Source organism: Rhipicephalus sanguineus, chromosome 4 (assembly GCF_013339695.2).
Source record: "Rhipicephalus sanguineus isolate Rsan-2018 chromosome 4, BIME_Rsan_1.4, whole genome shotgun sequence".
Taxonomy (NCBI): Eukaryota; Metazoa; Arthropoda; class Arachnida; order Ixodida; family Ixodidae; genus Rhipicephalus; species Rhipicephalus sanguineus.
Window position 1 is genome coordinate 158,820,363 of NC_051179.1, and position 15,239 is coordinate 158,835,601.

Below are 15,239 nucleotides of genomic sequence, written 5' to 3' on the forward strand. Positions count from 1 at the left end.
GGGCCGGTTAGGAAAGCCGGAAAAGAGTTCTCCGGGCCCGGTGTAGTCGCCGCACGACGGGTACGTTTGCGTAGCTTCGCGGGGCTTGTTCTTGCTCGACGCGGGCGTCGCCGAGGTGAAAGTGGTTTTTCCACTCTTCATCTCTGATGAGTTCCGCGCTTCTCTGAGGAGGAGCTCGAAGGCTCGGGACCGCTTGGAGCTAGCGCTCAAGGTTGACCCAGATGCTGGTTCAGTTGAGGTGATGTCCATCACGCGACGTCGTGGGGAGAGGAAGAAGGAAGGAGACTGAAGAGTGAGAAAACATTGTTGCGAGAAGGTAATTATAGAGAGAAGAAATAAGTCAAAGGGTGATGGATTAAGTTTAGGTCACCCCTACTGAGCCCCGAGAGGGCTGCACTCGAAAGTGCGAAGGACATGCAAATATAAATTAGAAGGCAGAAGATGCCAAACTAGATAGCGGAATAAGAAAGAAAAGATTGAAAAACTCGGGGAGAGCTGAAGGAGCGTCCGTCCGCGCCGACGACGAGGTCTCGATAAAGTTCTTCCTTCCTCTCTCTGTCTCTCTTTCTCATGTCAACGTAGTTATGTTGCATGGCATGGTGGAGAGTGAAATAGCGACCGGGCGTCACTAATGCGAATTACGTAACTGGTGAGCCGTTTAAAAGCTTCGAACGCATTACAAGGGCTGAGCCACAATTCTTCATCGTCATCAGTCGTCACGTAAACAAAGTGCACATAATGCCTTACATATGTGTAGCTGGAACTCGCTTCTGTGCACAATGACGAATAATAACTTGTAGTGCTTCCCAACTTCACAAATATTGTGATTCGTAGCGTAGGGGATACCTTGCTAGTGTACTTGTATGAGTACCCCAAGAGAGTTTACAACGGGCTCTAGAAATGCCGCTCTTCCAGCTTTCGCTGTGACTGTGCTGCGCTTTCCGCGCAGGACTGGCGTCTTTTATTATCAAAATGAATTCTTTGCGTTTGCGCATCCCGCGTAATATGTTTTATTGCATATATGTCGATGACGCTCAAATCGTTTCAAATCTTGCAATCTTACAACGTGCCAGCGGCAGGTTCAACTGGTTTGAAAAAGTTAAAGGGACCGACACTGATTTTTATCGACCCAGCTTTTTAGGGCACGACAGGAAGCTTACCCTTCAGCGTTTGTAGCTGTAGTGGTTATCCTAAAAGCACGTAGTTCTTTTATAAGCAGTATTTTTCCCCGCAGGGGCGTCTGCGCAAGCAGGCGTTTGGTGTGTAGCGACACCACGGACCCGAGCTAACGGGGGGGTTTCGACCCCCTCCCACGCCTAGCCGTGCGTGGCTCTGCCGTGTCCGGGAAAGGGGATCCTGGGGTTTGAGCCGACGCCGGGTGATCGGACCTTTAAGGCCCCCCGGCAGAGGCAACACACCCTTTGGCCCCGGCTTCACGTAGACGGCACCCCTGGGCTGACCCACCCAGGGAAATCGGCAGTCGCCTTTTCCTGTCTCTCTCTCCCCTCATCTTCGTCTTTCTCTCTCAATTTAAATCTTTCCTGTCCTCTCCTCCCTTCCATTTACTTCCAATTTTCTAGGCGGCAAGGGTTAACCTTGTGTGGATATCCAGTCTTGGTTACTCCATATTCGGTTATAGCAGCGTTGTACGGCTGGCGATGGCAGGATTTGCTCAGCTTCTCCTGCCACGTCCCCTTGTTGGCTCGGTGGTGGGCGGCCCGCACCGCTGCCGAAATTAAGATAACTGTTATGTTAAATGCACACTCCCTCCAACTGATCGCAACCTGAAAAGGTTACGCACCGAAGCAACCACCATTTTTTTCCCAAATGCCAATGAACATTTCCCCAAATACCACGTAATACACAGTGAACAGTCGGATGGAAAAGCCAGAACATTTCGCCATTCTTGGTAGCAAGAAACCTAACAGAGCAACTGGACCAGGCTACAAGGCCTCGAAAATGGCTAGTGGCGACCTATTACTAGAACTGAGAGACAAGAAGCAGTATGAAAAGCTCCCAAACCTGACATCTTTTGGAAACATCCCTGTCAAGTCACCCCACATAGATCTATGAATACCACTCGCGGCGTCGTCTCTGACGATGACCTCCTGAACCTAAGTGACGCTGAGCTTCTCGACGGATGGAAAGAGCAAAACGTAGTAAACGTGCAACGAATAAAGATAAGAAGGGACAACACAGAAAAACCGACAAAGCACATTATACTCACATTTGGATCAAGCGAACTGCCAGAGCACATAGAAACAGGCTACACTAAACTACGAGTTCGGCCATACGTACCGAACCCGCGAAGGTGTTTTAAATGTCAAAAGTACGGCCATGGATCCCTTGTGTGTAAAGGGCAATCCACATGTGCGAAATGTGCCTCGAAAGACCACACTTCTGATAACTGTAACTCTCCATGTCATTGTGCCAACTGCGGTGGTGACCACCCAGCGTACTCACGAGCTTGTGCAGCGTGGAAAAAGGAAAAAGACATCATCTCATTGAAAGTAAGAGAGAATATATCCTTCAGGGAAGGAGATGTTCGCCATTCATGGTACAACCTATGCCGAAGTGGCGCGTCAGGGTGCAAGCGTCGTATCGGCCTCCGCCACTTGCTGGGCCTGCGCAGAACGAGCCGCACGGCTGTGGCGCCTGCCCCCAAGGCGGCAGTAGTACAATCTACTCGGCCACTAGTAAACAGAGCCCCGCGAATCACAGGGTCGTCGTGGTCGTCCAAGGCCTCGTCCGCGCCAGGCGAGAGCCCCGAAAGTCGAACCAACAGCTCGCACTGTCGAGGACATCCAGTGCCTCCAGGAGGCAATGGATACCACATCGGTACCTCTGGTGCCGAAAGACCGGCGCAGGTCTCTGGACCGCGCCAAGAAAACAAAAAAACAAATAACGGGGCCGGACGACGGTCCTGCTTCTTGAAGCAAATTCTCACATCACCCTACACTTCCCTAGTGCTGAACGCAGAACACCTACATTTTCCTCAATATGTCCACACAAATAATACAATGGAATGCCAGAGGCCTTTTTCATAACCTAGATCATATCAAAGACTTACTAAATGAATATCAGCCAAGAGTGTTCTGTGTTCAAGAAACACACTTAAAGTCGAGCCACCAGAACTTCCTAAATCAATACGTGGTTTTTCGGAAAGATCGGAATAGTGGCAATTCCTCATCAGGAGGCGTGGCAATCATTGTGCAAAAGTCAGTTGCATGCCAGCACATTGCGCTACAAAGCTCATTCGAGGTGTGGCTGTTCGGGCTATTTTATTCGATCACCTGGTAACTGTTTGCTCCATGTATATATCCCCCGACGAAAGGTTCGACAAAATAGAGTTTGAAATATGGTTGATCAGCTCCCCGAACCTTATGTGATAAATAGGAGGATTTTATGCTCATAGTACGTTATTGGGGTGCTGCGAGATGTGATGCGAGAGGTCGCGCAATAGAAAATTCTTTGCTTTTATCTGGAACCGCCTGTTCACAAGGCAGAACCAACGTACTACAGCAACCAAACACAATACATATTCATGCACAGATGTAGCCATTGATCACCATCACTTTTACCTTACCGAGAATGGAAAGTTATTATAACTCATAGGGAGTGACCATTTTCCTACTCTTCTAGAAACTAGACAATGACATGAGGAGACCAGCTTACCCCAAAAAAATGGAACTTGCGCGTGCACACCGGTGAAATCTAGAAAGCTATGTACACGTGCGCCTCGAAGAGGTGGACCACCTAAGTGTAGAAGAGCTGGCTAGCTATATCTCCGAATATCCTCAACTCTGCTAAAAGTGCATACCCTCAGTCTAGCGCAAATAAATTAATGCAAAGCATGAGTGGAATGAGGACTGTGAAAATGCAAAGAAATGCCAGAACAAAGCATGGAGCATTTTCTCTCGTACCCAACAGTAAAACTTGATAAACTTCAAAAGCTGCAAAGCTAACGGCAGGCGCATCCGCCGTATAGCCAAAAGGGAAAGCTGGACACGCTATATCTCTTCAATAAACTCTTACACAGATGCCCGCAAGGTGTATAATAGGGTCCATAAACTCAAAGGACAACACCCAAATCCCTTCCCTATGGTCAATGACTCCGGTAACACAATAGAAGAACAAGCAAACACTCTTGGCGAACACTTTGAGAAAGTATCAAGCTCAGAAAATTATACCGAGAAGTTCATGCACCATAAACGCATAGCTGAAAGTGTACCTCTGCGTCCGAACAGGCCTCTATCAGATGGATATAACCAACCACTAACACTCCATGAACTCAAGCTCGCTCTAGATTCTTGTGGAAGTTCAGCGCCTGGTTCTGACACAATTACCTATGAAATGATCGAAAATCTCCCCAACGAAACCCTAAAAGTGTCTTTTAGGCCTTTACAAACAAGATTTTCGATACTGGCCACATACCCCCTGCTTGGAAAGAGCAATTGTCCTTCCAATCCTCAAACACGGCAAAGATCCTTCCTCGGTGAATAGTTACAGGCCTATTTGCACTCACAAGCTGCCTACTCAAATATTGTGGAAAAAATGATTAACCGCCGTTTAATCTATTATCTGGAATGTAACGGTATAGTGGATCCTTACCATCTGGCTTCCGAAGAGTAGATCCATCAACTTATAATCTTGTCCTCCTTGAGTCATATGTACGTGATGCCTTTGTACACAACCAATACTGTCTTTCTGTTTTCTTCGATCTCGAGAAGGCGCATGATACTGCCTGGCGATACGGAATCCTGCAAGACTTATCATGCTTCGGAATATGTGGTAGGTTGATTAACATCCTAAGAGACTACCTATCTGAAAGGAAGTTTCGGGTAAGAATAGGTTGTGTATTATCATGCACATTTCTTCAAGAAAATGGAGTACCACAAGGAGGAGTACTAAGCTGCACACTTTTTATAGTCAAAATGAACTCTCTTCGCCTTGTAATTCCGCCTGCGATATCGTATTCAGTCTATGTGGACGACATCCAAATCAGTTTCAAATCCTGCAATTTGACCATATGCGAACGCCAGATTCAGCTAGGTGTTAACTGACTTTCGAAATGGGCTGATGAAAATGAGTTTAAATTTAACACGGGTAAGACTACCGTTGTATTGTTCTCCAGGCGAAGAGGGATACATCCTGACCCTAGCATAATAATGAATGGACAAAGCCTAATCATTGCTAAAATCAAAAATTCCTCGGGGTAATCTTCGATGCTAAGCTCACCTTCATTCAGCATATAAAACAACTGAAACTAAAATGCCTTAAAACTATGAACCTTTTAAAGATTTTATCTCATCAGTCGTGGGGGACAGACAGATATTGTCTCATAACTCTGTTTAGAAGCCTGGTTGTGTCACGCATAGATTATGGAAGCATAGTATACCAGTCAGCTTCAAAGACAGCACTCAAGCTATTGGACCCTGTATACCACTTAGGAATGCGCCTGGCCCTTGGTGCCTTCCGTACCAGCCCTGTACAAAGCCTTTATGCAGAGTCAGATCAGTGGCCTCTGGACTATCAGCGCACATATCTAGGAGTCATCTATGCAACCCGAATCATGTCCCTGAAGCAGCACCCATGCAAAATGCTTATAAATGATGTGTCTACAAAACAGCTATGTGTAAACCGGCCTTCAATCGCCCCGCCGTTTCCGTTGGCAATAAAACCTGTTGCAGAAAAACTTGAAATTAATTTCGCGGATTTGCAGAAAATTGATCATGCTGAAGTCGTTGCCCCTTGGAAGCAGCGTCCGGTCACTTGTGACTGGTCCTTTAAAGACCTCAAAAAGAAAACTTGTGCAAATGCGCTAATAGAGCAACATTTTTTGGCCCTTGAGCACAAATATCATTCAACCGCCTTCTTCTCTGATAGATCAAAGTCTTCAACATCTGTATCCTGTGCAGCCTACGGCCAAAACTTCTCCAGCACCAAGACCTTACATACACATACCAGCATTTTTACGGCTGAAGCGTTTGGAATACTGCTAATTATTGAGCACATTATACAACACAAGATACAAAGGTCTATAGTGTACACAGATTCCTTAAGCGTAGTTACAGCCTTGTCCTGTGGCAAGTACAGCAAAAACACTGTTTTCAACAAGCTTCTTAATACTATCAATGCAGCCTATAACTTAAACCTTTCTATAGTTCTATGCTGGGTGCCAGGTCACTCTGGCATCGCAGGCAATGAAATAGTGGACAAGAATGCCTGAGAAGCCGCTAGTCGGCACACTATAGATGTAAATTGTGTTCCTGGTGTGGACCTAAAACTGTTGTACGGAGAGCGCTACGTAGACACTGGCAAGCTGAATGGGACAAACAAGTCGACAACAAGCTCCGTCTAGTAAAACCGCAAATAACAAAACCTATCCCACAAAAACTCAACAGATTCACCGAAGTCACCCTAGCACGTCTCAGGATAGGCCACACCTATGCCACACATAATCATCTCCTGACAGGCAGTGATCCACCGATGTGTATGCACTGTGCAGAGAACCTAACCATTCTGCATGTCCTGATTGAATGTCCCGCGCTTCACCAGGAGTGACTGACCCATTTTAGGGAACTTCACCGCTGTAATATTCCACCTCATCCCGCGCTATTCTCATGACTCGACCCAATGTTTAACCATAAGCGACTTTTTAAGTACCTTGAAAAAATCAAGTTTTTAGAAATGGTATCATACCGCCCTAGTCACCAGGCTGGGCCTCACATGTGAGGTACAGCCTGTTGCCGTCCGTATTGAAGTACGTCCGAGCCCTCGCAGGTCTTGCGCAGGCAAGAATTCGGCAGTGAGGTACTTGGACCTTGCCGACTAATTTACCGTGAGAACCTGCAGCCAACAAATTCAAGGCCTTGTAATGAAATAGACATTCATTTTTAGAGACACCGTAGTTATATATATTTTATAGATATGCCCCTGTACAGCAATTATTATAACTGGCGATTTTAGACAACTAAACTGAAACTATGCCACTTGTACTGGCGCTCTTTGGCCTTAGATGCCCTTGTGCCAATAAAACATAATAAAACAACATACCTATCCCATGCTGGCTGAAGCGGCATGCCTTGTAGCTCCCATAGACACTAGCGCCAGAGTTCCCTCCTACGTCTTCATCCTACGTCTCCTACCCTACGTCTTCACTAGTCTCAGCTGCAGCGAAGCTGTCCGTGGTGTTGGTCTCGAGTTCCGAAAGCAGGGTGAATTGTATCATTGCTTATCCCTTGGAGAGTCATGAGCATCTCTACAATGGCTGGTACCAAGGAAAAAACATTCACTGGTGAAGGTATTTTGCAACGGTATTTTCTCTCTGCACATGAGTGTTCCTCAATGTCTGAGTTATATTACTCTATTGTGGCTGCATGCTACTGTTTCCTGAATGGGATTCAGCTCAATGAAACTCTGCTGAATGTTTGCGGACACACGCACATTTCACACTCACTGACTGGTCAGTGACAAATTTTCGCCACACAATGAAGCAGAATCACATGAACCGTTTTATTTTCATTGCTTGTGCCTCATGCAAGGCGAAAGGTCACAAGCAGAAGCAATGTGCAGATTTTCTGCACATTGCTTCTGCACAGCAATGTGCTTCTGCACAGCAATGTGCAGAAAATCTGCACATTGCTGCTGGTTGTGACCTTTTGCCTTGCATGCCATGCACTGCAGAATTGTCCACACTTGGGCTGTGCCGCCTTGTCTTGAAGGGCTCCAGTGCGTAGGAAAGGTGGTCCGCAGTGCGAGGCTTGCTGCTTTTGACAGCGCTTTGATTCCTAGGCCTCTTGATACGTGGTAGCCATCCACAGCATAAAATGCTGGCTTAGGTGCCTTGCACCTTCCGAGGAACCTGTCCTGCAGTGGTAAACATCATACACAATGAACCATTCTCATTAAGCAGATTTTTCGTGTGTTGGTACATTAAAATGTAAGTACCCGTCGAATGGAATGCTAAGAATTTGTGCTGAAATACTAAATTTTATAGAGTGCCTATTTCACTGCATGCTTGTATCAAACATTCAAAGTTCGCTACTTGCACAAGTGGTAACGCTGCTGCAATATCATTATAATTGTACATACATAGTACTGTCATGCATTATCATATGATTTATTTGTGACCCTCAGAATTTTCACTATAATGAGCGAGGGCACACATGGCAAGTCAGTGCAGTAAGAGGAAAAGTAAGTTGACCACGAAGTGTAAAGTGAATAATTTTGTGCAAGTTATAATTACAGCACATAATAAAGCATTGTTGCAGAAGTTGAAGAACCTGGTCAGGATTGAAAAGTGAGACAAAGAGCTGTGTGTGACTTATCTTATCATGGTGAGCAGTGCTTGTAAGGGACAGTGGCAGGTGATTGCATTCATTAATTCAGTGTGGAATGAATGAACGCAAGCAGCAGTACCGCAAATCGGAACATTTGTAGCTCACAGTAAGTGAAAAGAATAAACGCGTTATCAAGCAAGACCAAAGATAAAGGTGCTCTAATCTGATGTCACGGTTAGTAAAGCTTGTGAACGAGGCTGAGGTGATAAATGTCATGTCAAAGGAAAAAAGGCTTACGTTATGGTACATTGTGCTCCATTTTAGTGACACTAGCTATGAATCGTCAATTATATGCGATGAAACATGCAGTGCCATTTTGGGCAGCTTCCTATTTGTGGAGTAGGGTAGTATCCCTGGAATAATGCAAACTCCAATGAAAGCCTAAGTTCAGCTATATAGTTCTTTTAATGTAACTGGAGAAGAGCGCATGTTTCTGCATAAGCATACCTGCCAAGTCTCTCGGATTACCCGGGAGACTCCCGGATTTTGAACGTTCCTCCCGGTTGTACGGATTATAGGAAAATCTCCCGGAAATCCAGTTTTGCCCCGCGCGTCCAGTGCATTGCGCGCGCCCCGTGCGTAACGGTGACGCGAGATGGGACGTTTCGCGTACAGATGCGCTACACGCAATTTAAAAATTGATCCTAAACGTGTTATAGGTTATATCAGCCGTTAATATTTCGTAGATGATGCGCTTGCGTACACACAAATCTATCACACAAGTTATCTCGCCTTCAAAAATTTGTCTTGAGCCCAGCACTTAAAAGGGTAGCCGTTACCGGTCTGTCGAGATAGCGTGTTCACCAGCGCTTGCGACCGTCCCCGTCTCAACGGCGCCCCTTATGGTCCCATTGCCTGACGAAATAACTGGTAAGCAAGCGATGACAGGCCTCGCACGCGGAGCGATGTTATCGCATGTGCCCTCCGCGCGACGGTGACGGCCGGGTCGTTTCATCTCTGTTCAACCGCGTTCGTCCCTAGCGCTAGCGCGCATTTACTCGCACGTGAAACAGACGATGCGTAGTCGATGTTATCGGTTTGGACTCCGTACAGATCAGCGGCGACCGCAAAATCCCACTGACAGTGTCCATATAATTGCTATCGCAGTACCCCCCCCCCCCCCCCGTGTAGTAGATCTCCCGGATTCCGTTTCTCCAAACTTGGCAGGTATGCATAAGTATCCTAACGTGTATTTGCATTTTAGCATTATGTCTTTGATGTGATACTTCCATGAATGATTACTGCAAAGGTTAACATTTCGTATTTGTAAAATGAAATGGGTTCAAGGGTAATTCTATTGAGCGCATATTTAGGGCTTGGGTATATAGGGCCACACAAATTTCACTGCTAGACAAAAAAACTGCAGTATCTTTTGCCATCCATGTTACAACGTAAAAATGTTCCCATACCTCTAAGTTAATGTAGACAAAGTTGTCTACTGCAGCAATGTGCATCTTCATTATTTGGTTCACCCGCTGCCTCTTTCCGGGTTGTACGCTCCTCTCACCAAGGAGTGGCGGTATTGAGAACCACAGCACCTTTTGGGCCACTGTGAAGGCGCATCTCAAGACACGCTGCAAAACGAAAGATCACTTTGGAATGAGTACACGAATGCACAACTTCCTACCGCTGGACCTACAAAATCGGGCGGTTCGTGAAAGTGGCATTGATGCGCGACAACGCAGAAATAACTTGTTTTTATCAGGGTCACAGCAACGTCGTGGACAACTATAAATATCTGCCATTAAAGATGTCACGTCCCTTGACAACAGCGCCCTTTTATAATAATAGCGCCGAAAAATAGTACTTTTGACGTGACGTCACAGACAATTTCTCTGCACTTTGTATCTCAACATGGCGGCCACCGTGACTTTTCTCTCATTACAGTGTCAGTGCAGAGAGTCGTTCCCACCTTACATTCTTTTGTGCTGTTCCTGTGCCTTGGGGGAACAAAAAGGAACGCAACCGAGCACTTGCTCTAATCTGATGTCACGGTTTTTTGCTCCGCGCGTTACGCGGCATCTCAACCAGCTTGTACCCTTAAGATCTATATCTTGCTTTATTATTTGGCGCATGTGTGTTATTGTAGGTTATGTTGCGCTAAAATCGGAGAAATACAGCAAAGCTAAGTGGACAAAAAGAGCGCCATCAATGCAAAATGGCAAAATGTCGGGTTGAACCCCCGCCCCCTCTCTCTCTCTCTCTGCCAGTGCCGAGAGGATGATTTTAAATCACGAATCGTTTCCGCGCGCGACTAACATCAGAAGAATTGTTAAAAATCGTTTTATGTGTAGGACACTTCGTGTGCAAGGAAAATATCCTTTTTGGCTAGCTGTGCGCTGCAGTATGGCGCGATACTGAGAAAAAAGCGTGCGTATGTGCTAGCGCGAATTTCTCCGTGCAGACACTCCAGCTGAGGTTAAGGATCCCACCTGAACAGAGCGAAATTTATACACAAGGCCAACACCAATGGCACAATCTACATAACCCAGCGCTACGCCATATTTTGTTGGGTACGTGTTGACGCAAACACGTGGACATCCATTGCAACACACAATCGTGGCGTCTAAAAATCGCGAACTTTATCGTTAACAACATTAGATGGATATTTCGGGCAATCACCACAATAACATACACCTACCTTTATTCCATCAGCAATTTCTTCTGCACGTTGAGTGGTGCAGAGGTCATTTCCTCCGACATAAATGACGAGGAAATGTAGCCCTGGGCGCAACTCCTTCACTGCCTCCATGACTCTCGCGGCCTTGGCTCCGCCAGAACTAAACGTGCCCGTCGCGATATTGTTTCCTAAATGCAGTCTTGAACTGTTAAGATATTTCAATTGGCTGTCGCCGATGAAGCATCCGCGTAGCTGCGTGCCTGTTGGGGCTGCTGCCATGTCGTCCGAACAGTATGAAGCCTACTAGTGCACTGCGTCCGGCACTTCAGCTACGTCTTTCCCTGAAAATTTTTCGCTCCACGTTTCCCTCACCGCCTGACGTGACCTGCATCGGTGAGAACGAGCGCCGCCTATCGTGACTGACGCTTGGAACTACAGTGGCCGATCATGCTGGCCGTGAATTTTTTGCCGGTCATGCTTATGTAGTATACTCCATAGGGCAAAATGCTGGCGCACAATTTCTACGATGTAGCAGCTGTGCAGGCATCTTTGGCGTAGCCAGGCGTGTAGGCGGCTGAACTCCGACCTCTTCGCTAGTGAATGTTTTTTTTATTAGGGATAAGCAATGATAAAATTAACCCTGCTTTCGGAACTCGAGACCAACACCACGGACAGTTTCGCTGCAGCTGAGACTAGTGAAGACGTAGGGTTTCATTATAGAAAAAAAGAGTATTTTTTTTTCTTTCAGAGGACCAGAGACATGGTGCGGGTATGCAGAGAGCTGCCTCTGTACACCCGCACCCTGCTATCATCCAGGATAAACTTCAGCACGAATGCTTGCAAACTGCAGGAATAGGCCACGCGAATGCACAACCTGATCGAAACACTTTAATAGCTCATCAAAGGCAGCTTTTTATCTCCCATGTGCTACACGAGCATGAAATATTGCTCGCAGCGTCACAAAGTTGTGCTCGAGTCAAAATTAATATGCCGACGACCACTGGTGTAACAAAAGAGACCCCACTCAACAGTGATATGTCCAGATAGTTTTATTGAACGTTTGCGGTGGGTACAAAGTCTCAGCCTGTTTGCCAATGTGTTGGGAAACATAATTTTGTAACACGTTCGGCTGCACAACGTGCACTTGTTCTTGATCCATCCAAACTTCTGCTGGGCTGCCTAAAATAGGTGGGAAGAAAAAAATCCCTGTTGGTCCGCGAGGTGCAAACACCACTGCTGTCGCTGAAACTAGCAACAGCAGGCCCGCTATCCACCACCTGGGGACCGCGCTCTCTAGCAGGCAGGTTCTGCCAAGAGTGCCATTGCATGGTCTGGTAATACCAGCCTTTGGAAAAAGTACGGACACGATGGTGCCATAGCACCAACAGACAAATATTAAAGGGACCAACAAGCAGTCATTATGGTACCCGTTTTCTTCAGCGCAATGGAAAACCAGTCAGACTCTCTAATCACCGAATGTTAATGCGGGCAATGCTGTGAAACATTTATAATCCAAAATTTTCCATTTAAGGCGACTACGAAGTGATATACATAGAACACATGCTGCAAACAGTGCGAGGTCAGGGCGAGAGCAGCTTCCTAACATGCCTGCGTTCTGCGTGCATGCCCCGTACCTGCACATGCTTGACTATAGTTGTCGCAAACGCACTACAGTTTCTCAACGTACAACTCCTTTGACTTCGTAAGCAGCACAGAATGGAAATTGGATTGATCATAATATGTGTAGCCTAATTTTGACCACTAATTATGATGGTCGATCATGAAAGCATCAGACTGCATACAACAAAGTGAACGCCTCTGCAATCTGGTTTCAGGGCTCTTTTGCTAGACTGTGCGACAGGGCTTTTTTTTTTTGTGACCTTTCAGTGAGATTTAAAAATATCAATACAAATGACATCGCAATAAAGGGTGCTTGATTCTGTCACTATAATTCACGGTCCTTTCACTCCCACCCGAATACGGACACATTCTGACCAGTTAACAGTCCCTTTAAAGTCTATAACGCTTCAAGGATACATGAGTCAACCAACAGTGCAGCTCCACTAACATCAGGAACCTGTCCACTTGAGGCTGAAACGACAAAAAACAAACAAACAAAAAACACAGCACCGTGCCGCCAGTACTGCAACAGATGCCTCTAGATTGTCCAAAAAGAAACACATATTAAGAAACCAACTAAAATAGCAAATCCTGTAAACAGAAGTGGTACGGCACTGCAGCTTTGCTAGGGCATGAAAAGTCTGGTGCTGGCCTGGAACAGCACCAGTGCAGCTGCACTCGAGCCTGCAGCCACACGGATGCGGTCACAGACTGCGACCCAAACAGAGGCTGCAGAAAAGGCACCAGTAGGAATTCTAGGATCCGAGATCCCCAGCAGTGGCTGGCAGCAGCTATCGCGTCCTAGCGCCGTACTGCCAGCATAGCAAGGGAAGCGTGTCGAGTTCCTAAATGCCGCTGTGAATTACTGTAGCTGCCTTCAATAGGGCAATGCAGCCTCAGCCGCAATGCCAGCCATCTTGCATATTACGCTAGTGTGCCTCTCCTCGGGAATGCTTCAAAATAAATAAGCGAGGTTCAGTAGCGATGACTGCAGCTCTGTGAGCTCGTCAACATGCTTTCGAGGACATTCTTTAGTGCCTCCAGCCATTTTAGAGGCACACAAAGCTAATATGGCTTCCGCAGGGTTGGATGGCACAGGATGCTTCCTCTTGCCGGCTGGGGCAGGAGGAAGCATTCTTTATCAACATTGCAGCCATCACTTTTTCTAAAAAATCACCCACCCACTAAAATCACCCACTACAAATGGTGCTTTGTCCTCGAAGTTACTAATGCGGCCCAGTATGCACCAAGATTGGCCGGGTGAACTTCTTGAAGTCGGCAGATCGTGAAGGTTAAAGCTAAGCCTCAGAATGCTCGGTTGTTTTCTTACACCTGCAGCACTCGCTGTGCGCCTGCGCTGAGGCCGAAAATGGTGGTATTTCCCACCGGCTAGCTGCAATACTTCCAGGCACTTCTTGGGCGTCTGTAACAAAGCCCTTGCAGTTGAAGGAAGCGCGCTGAAGCATTCTTGGGACGGTAGTATTCCCAAGAGCGACGTTACTGATTTATGCGATGCGCGAAATTGTAAGGCCCACACTCGCAGTCTCTTACGGAAGCTCTCCGCACTGCCAAGTTCGCAAACTTGCTCCTCGTTGTTCCCAGTAGGTGCCAATTCGAAAGACTCACTCTGCGTCACCTGCGATGTGGCTGAAGTCAAGGCCGCAGCGCTGCTGTCATAGAGGGCACCACGTTCAATGTCTCCGTGGTCATGAGACAGAAACACTGCAACGTCTGGTGTAACAGGCGTTGCCAGAAATCAAAAACATGCCCTTGGTGCCCATCCGTTTCCGGTACGATCGAGGAGTGTGCCAAAGACAGTTCTCTGTTATCCACACAAAGGCAACGATGGCCGTCTTCGAGATCAAACGCACAAGCCTCGGAGGGCAAGTCATTGTCCCCTTCGGCGTTAGGGAAATCTCGGCCAACGCACCGCGAGTCACATAAGATATTGTCCGCACTGTCAATAAGTCGAAAACTAGCACTGACACGCTGATTTATCTGCGCCGAAATTCGCGTTCCGCGCTTTCAGGCATTTTGAACAGTACAGTAAAATGGTGGCTAGACCACGTTGTTGGGCTAGTCAGTTGGTACATACATAGGTAAGCTATAAAGGTATACGACGCCAGGGCTAAAATGAATTGACCTCTCTTTTTTTCCGTTATTTAACTGAAGCGGCTTACACCTTCCATATAAATATTTAACTGAAGACATTCACCTGACATGCTACTGATCCTTTGAGGGCTTTTGCGAACAGTAGTCACATTGACCCAACTTGACTTGACTGCATGCTTGACCAGCTTGACTGGCTGCTGGCTTATGATGATTATGATAGCAGTGGTTCACTACAAAATAGGTACAATCGCAGCCAATCAGGCCTAAAAGCATGTTTACTGCGCCGGTGACCAGATTTAGGTACCGTGTATTGACTTTGTGAGCACCACCAGGAGGCACCAACGGTCATTGTAGCAGATGGGAAAACGTGCCATGCAGGTTATGTTGCCACCAGCCTGCCACCACCACCCGAGATTGAAATGAAGACGAAATCGGTCGTCCTGGCGCAACACCACGACGAGCAGAAGTTGACGAAGCACCGACAGCGTTCTCGCGAGCGCGACGACGCCTGGTCAGTGCGAAAGTGCCAAATGTTACTCGGAATG